The sequence below is a fragment of the Poromitra crassiceps genome (assembly GCF_964638095.1).
Source record: "Poromitra crassiceps genome assembly, chromosome: 13".
Classification (NCBI taxonomy): Eukaryota; Metazoa; Chordata; class Actinopteri; order Beryciformes; family Melamphaidae; genus Poromitra; species Poromitra crassiceps.
The window spans coordinates 26066463-26073207 of record NC_139644.1 but is presented as its reverse complement, the minus strand read 5'-3'; the positions used below and the strand labels follow the sequence as shown (position 1 = coordinate 26073207).

The 6745-nt window shown below is 42.4% G+C and overlaps 1 protein-coding gene across 1 annotated transcript in view; it reads left to right on the top strand.

The window, feature by feature from the left end:
* The first annotated feature begins 517 nt into the window (after positions 1–517).
* Positions 518–6745, top strand: part of mybpc2a (myosin binding protein Ca) — a 42526-nt gene continuing 36298 nt past the window's right edge. Inside the window, exon 1 of the mRNA XM_083649064.1 lies at positions 518–533. The gene's annotated coding sequence lies outside the window, so the exon portion shown is untranslated. The remainder of the gene's footprint in view (positions 534–6745) is intronic.

Below are 6745 nucleotides of genomic sequence, written 5' to 3'. Positions count from 1 at the left end.
TGAGGGTTCAGATCACAAGATGTGGTTCTTTAAACAGTTTACTGAGCCTGAGCTCAGCAGCAGGGACTACCCAGACGCTGGGCTGCTGCTGCTATATGATATGAAATAATGAGGATGTAAAAATTAATTTGCATAATTGTTATTTAATTGCAGCAGCCAAGGGCGATAAGGCTGCAGCAGCCCCTGCTGGTAAGTCCCTTCATGACATCTAATCCAAGCCCACAAGCTGTGCTCCTGAAATCCAATTTACACTATTGAGTTACGCATGCAATAATCTGTTATTATACAGTTAAACTACAATAACCGCTGAAAAACAAATATTTTATTATTAGCACCTCATAAAGATCGTTTCATTTTCTAATATATTCTTCTTCCTTTTTCCCTTTCTTTGCAGACAAGAAGGGTAAGGAAACACGATCAGGTGTATGTGTGTGTTTGTCCTGTAGGTGTCTCTGTCTGTAGATCATCATCATCATCATCATTCATAATACTGTGCGTCTTTCCTCATCCAGAGAAGCCGGCGGAGGAGGAGGGTAAGGCTCACAGATGAAATAAGCACAGAAGTTCTCTCCTTCTGTGGGGATGGGACTGAGCGTGAAGATGCATGATCCTCACTGCTAGTCTGACGCAACACACACACACACACACACCCCTCACTCATTCTCACTGGTACTGTAAGTGCTTTAGTGGTTTACTGCTCAGTGTTTGTTCACTATCGTTTCATTCATATTTAGGACAGTTTGTGAGTTTTCACACTTGTTTATTTTAAGTACCAGAGATGCCAATTGAATTAGGTGTAAAGAGGCAATGCAGGTTGTGTGCATGTGTGTGTGCGTGGTTGTGTGCGCGTGACGTGTGTACATTTCTTATTTTAGCTTAGATAGACTTATTTCTGTGAATGCAGTACATGCATATTCATTTTTCACATTTATCCTTCGGCTACCACAATAAAAGCGTCTTGTTAGCAGTGCTGCTCATTAAAAACCTATGGGCGCTGCTGGCTGCAGCTGAGGGCCCAGCTTGTGGCTAGCACCATGTTTACACTTCCAGTGCAATTTCTGATGAACTGAACAGCCGATGTCAAAGTCTTTCCCTACTTTGTGGCAAGCAGAGATGTACTGTAGTGGAGGGAAACCCATCAAAGTTTACCCTCATTTATGTATAGAATAGAGTTCACTCAGCTTTTTAGGCTGACATAAATCTGTACAACCTGAATCATTCATATCATCGTGTCAAAGTAATGTTGAACTGTACACTTTGGAAACGCTGTGACCATGACTGGGAATTTGAACATGGCCAACCGGTGTTTACCCCCTCCATCCACCCCGACCGCAACACCCTTACTCGCCACCGCGCTCTTTCAATAGCATGATCTATGAAGTGTATAATGTTTATATTCTCATATCTACAAATGTGATATGCAACATATTTTGGTGCAGAAATGTTCATATTCTACATTCTATATCCGTGGATTGTAGAAACATACAATGCAGACATTTCATTCTGGCGACCAGGCTGAGAATGCAGTGCAGCCATGAGACGGGTTGAGTAAACTTTTGAGTCAGGGGTGCGACTCTCACTTGTTCCCCTCCTCTTAGTTTGCTATCAGTATCGCTCCTCCACCAGCACACACAGTATATAACCCATATATAGAACTTCACGCCCGCTCCCTTCCCTTCTGCTTGTGGAAAGGCATTCTGGGAAAAAAGTAGGAAGTCACTAACTGAAGTAGAAGTTAGACAAGACAGATTGATGGAAAGTGGGTATAACAAGAAAATAAATTACATCATAAATCATCAGAAAATAGCCCCTGGAATACATTGAGCATCACAGATTGATGAAACATAACAGTGTATTGGACTATTGGATTGGACTTTGGGTACAGATGGATTTTCTTTTAAAGGCTGGTACAGTATTGCATTTTCAGTATTGTGTGCTGAGGTAAAGGCTAGATTTGAATTGTTTTCCTGTTGCAGTAGATATGGGAGTCTATGGAAAATCTATATAGGCCCAAAGTTTTCAGACACCTGAGCACTTAAGAGTGTGAGTGCTTACGGTAGATCTATTTCTTGAAGTTATTATTATTGTTATATAAATGCACACGTCTTTAAAGAGAGGGACAGAGCAACAAGCTACCCTTTTCATCGTCGGTGACTTGTAGTTTATTGAAGAGTAACAGCCACAGATGGTGCTATATAAGACAAAGCACTCAGACACACACCCAGACCTAACTTGACTTCTTCAAGCGTTGTGTTGATTAGGGAAGCAGAGATTGCAGAATTTCTTCCAAAATATGCACCCACACAACAACACTGTGTGATGAAAATGTTTTGTGACCGTTTTAATCGCAGCTATATTTAGATGCCCTGGTTGTCCGGTCTGATACTGGTGTTTTTGTGTTACATCGACTGTAGCAGAGCATGCTGCCAGGGCCAAGAGGTTGCTTTGTTCTCTTGAATTGTGTTTTGGAGAACACTGAAGAAGCCTAATTGTTTTATTGGAGAATTATAGCAGCGGTTCTTCAGTGTTTAACCTACTGGCTGGGAGCCCAGGCAAATTATTGCTGTCGACTAGTATAAGTCAACAGCACGGCATAAAGAACATGGTAGTGGCGGTTCTCCAAAAACTTCTCCCAAATGTTTAGACCTCAGTTGTATGATTTTTATCATCTTCATTATTATTTGCCTTTATTAGACAGATAAAAGTGGAGAGAGACTGGAAAGACTGGGAGACAGAGGTCGATGACATAGAGAAAGATCCTGGGCCGGATTCGGACCCAGGACATCGTACATCATACATCCCATACTGAAGCCACTGAAAACACCCAAGAGACTATTTTCAAGCGTCAGTCTCATTAAGTTGTCTCTTGGGAGCTCAGTGCTCACAGCGTTTGAATTGTCTCAGCCTGTTAGGTTTTGGATGTGACTTGACGGATTCCCTCGACTATGATGAAGTTCTAAACCTTGTAGACATCTCTTGTAAGACACAGCTGTGTTTGCTGAACAAGTTAAACACACCGCAAATGTAAGATCTTGTTCAAATGTAACCTCCAATAAGCAAGTAGCCTATTATGCTGTTGAACGAGTGTAAGATTACCTTTGCCATACCAATTTACAGCTGTAATTACATCGACTACTTTAAAGACTTGCTTTGATGAATTACTCGATTACCTGCAATGCAGGCGCATTAGCAGGTAGAACTAGTCTGTGATGTTAGATAATAAATCAAAACACATTACATTTGTTATTGTGTCAGCCTCTGTCAGGGTGTGTGTACCTTAAAAGGATCCAACTGAAAATTCACTGTTCAATCAACCTAATTGGATCTCATCATGGCCTACATTTTAAAGCTATTGCAGGTCAAGCACAAGTTATATTTGGCCAATTAAACAGAAAAATGACTTCCACTAGAGAGAGAAAATTAAGACTTGTCATAATTATATTCTTGGATGTGACAGTTTATCTCTGCTGTGTATGCTTGTATGCAAATAAGCCTGTTAGAGGACTAAAAGGTGTGCTGTCATCACCTGTGAATACACTTCTTCTTGTCTTACAGTTTTCTGCACCGGCAACCATATGAGTTACGGGTGTTATGACGAATGCCACAGCAGAGGATACAGCATTGGGCGATGAGTGTGTGATTGACTGGAACTGGGTAGCGTTAGTGTGGGTGTGCGTGTGCGTGTGTGTGTGTGTGTGTGTGTGTGTGTGTGTGTGTGTGTGTGTGTGTGTGTGTGTGTGTGTGTGTGTGTGTGTGTGTGTGTGTGTATGTATGTGTGTGTGTCACTCTGAACTCTTGTCACTTATACTGACAGAAGCCTGACCTGCTATAGAGCTGTGATGTCAGTGAGCTACAGTAGCATGCAGCACTCTGCACTGTCAGTCTATTCACGTGCTCTGCCTTCTGCTGCAGCACTCTGCACTGTGTCTATTCACGTGCTCTGCCTTCTGCTGCAGCACTCTGCACTGTGTCTATTCACGTGCTCTGCCTTCTGCTGCAGGCAGCCAAGCAATTGGTTCAGTTCAAAGTATAGACCAGCAGTTCCCAACCTTTTCCAACTCATGGCCCGCTTGAAAATCACAAAAATGTTTGTGGCGCACATCCGACCGTAAAACAGTACAGAGGCCAAATAACACGTTCTCAGACCACTGTTTATTTTAACGATAAAAGGAGCTGTCCATCAGCACCACACAGAAATCACCTTATAAGACCCATACTGAGCAAAGCATATTACTGCTAATGGCCTAGTAGCCACTGCCAGGGTTTGTGAGCATTTTCAGTGATTTTCCACGACCCACAGAATATTTTCTTCTATGACTATTTAAACACAGAATAGAATATCCCAAAAGACAGAACAAAGCCTCTATACCAGTGATACTGAACTGGCGGCCCGCGGGCCGCCCCCTGGGTGGCCCGCGATGGAATTGCAAAACAATTTTTTTTTATTTTTTTTTACAGTGCACCTGAACACAACATGCAAGATACCCGCTGAATAAGTGTCCAAATATTCATGTCATTCTGGCCAATACTCCACTTCTGTTATAGCATTTCAGCCTAGAATATGGAATGTCTTTCAATAATCTATGATTTAGCTGCTAAATTGTCAAATACCGCCGTCTGCTCGCTACCCAGGCACTTACAGTATGTATGTACTTAACCTAACTAACTATCCGGTGTGCACAACATTGTCAGACTAAACTTCGGCTGACACCCCAAAAACCTACAATCCGCTACAGAAAAATGTATATTGATTGTTTATTAACTGGCCCCTGGCCTTCTATCATTTCACGAAAGTGGCCCCCGGGCAAAGCAAGTTGAGTATCCCTGCTCTATACTTTCATGGGGAAAAAATAGATTGTTTCTCAGTTCTTCTGTTCTTTAGTTATCGACACATGAATGTGGGTTGTTTCCACTGACACCATGCGTCTCTCACCAGAAAGCTGAGAAAACTGCCTTTTTGTGCAGCAAAGCAGGTGGGGTGTTCACACTCCGCACCGGGGCGGGTCACACTCTCATCTTCTCTGTGAGAAGCTGGTGCTTCCTGGTACTCGATGTGTGGAGGTCTGGGAGCATATTTGACACTATGTGAGGGTTTACAAAGCGGATGACTGATCTAACTCAGTGGTCCCCAACCACCGGGCCGCGGACCGGTACCGGGCCGCAACGCATTTGGTACCGGGCCATGAGCCCGGTCCCAAAAAAATAAAAAATTAAATAAAATAAATAAATAAACATAGGCTATAATATTATAGGCTGTGTGTGGTAGTTGAAACATAGTTTAAAGTTGACGTTTATTTATGTTTGTAGTTTAAACAAAAACATAAATACTGTAGGCTACATACAACACAAAAGGCTGTTATTTACCCTTTGTCGCCACCTGGTGAGTAAATATATATGTAATTGATATGATTAAAATTGACAACCGGTCCACGACTTTTTTTCAGATGTATCTACCGGTCCTTGGCACAAAAAAGGTTGGGAAACCCTGATCTAACTGACACGAGCTGCGATTGGTGTGCGTTTACCAGTTTATTGTGAAAGAAATCATCATTCCGTGTTGAGTGACTGTCAAGAGCCCGTGTTACAACGCGTCCAGCCCAGGAGAAACAACTCATTGTACCGCGCTTTGAGGCACCGGGCTGGATGTGTTTTGAGCTTCCTCCATGAAGGGAGATCGATGCTGAGAAAGCTGACTGGTTTTGTAGTGGAGAAACTCTGGCTTGCAGAGGACTAGACGAGTACGGTAATCACTTCAAAGGTGGCCAAGAGCGCCATCTATCGTATGGCAGTGAAAAGAGCCATTGACACAGATTTGCGTCAATGGCGGGGAAGCGTTGATTCTGAAATAACGCAATGTTGGCGGAGAATGAGTTAATGGTGAATATGTTAATATAAAGTGTTACCCTGCCTTTTAATCATCTGGGCTAGCTCCTGGCTCTGTTTGTGAAGCCAATGCGGAAGTAACTTAAACCTGCATTCATTTGAATGGCCTGCAGGGGGCGACTCCACTGGCTGCAAAAGAAGTCTGATTACATGGAAGTGAATTGGGAAATGACCGTACATCTCACTTGATTTATGGCCCTAGTAAACACTTCCTTAATCTATGGTCTCAATCGGCAGTTTCAAGTCTTCTTCAATACAGCATGATGTTCATTTTGTCAATTATGGTCCCATAATTTACTTTGAAGGTCCCATGACTTCAGGCTATTTATTTTGTAATTGTGTTTGTTTGGTAATGCCATTTTCTATGTAGAAATAAAGTCTTGAGGGAGGTAGAGAGAGAAGAAGACAGAGAGAGAAAGTATGTGATGTGTATGTGTTATGTGCAAGCAAATGTGTGTGTGTGTGTGTGTGTGTGTGTGTGTGTGTGTGTGTGTGTGTGTGTGTGATGTTGGTCAAACATGTATAGGTGTGTGTGTGTCTCAGCCAGTGTGTGTGACCAATGAGCTCAGGTGTGCCTTAACAGTTTATTCAAATGTGGAGAAAACCCATTGTCAATCAACACTATTACATGCCCTTCATTAAAATTCAACTCAATTAGATGGTAATCAAACTTTATTCTCTAAATTAATGACATTTGGCCCACGTCCAGCAGCTCATAACACTTGTCAGTCCTATTGTCAGCACAATGGTCGCTAAAGACTGCAAATGGAAATACTGGATGATCGTATAACACTTTGCGTGACATTTCCCCCATGATTTGTTGTGTCCTGCACTTTTGTTGTTTTGTCAGCGTGTTTGGAAC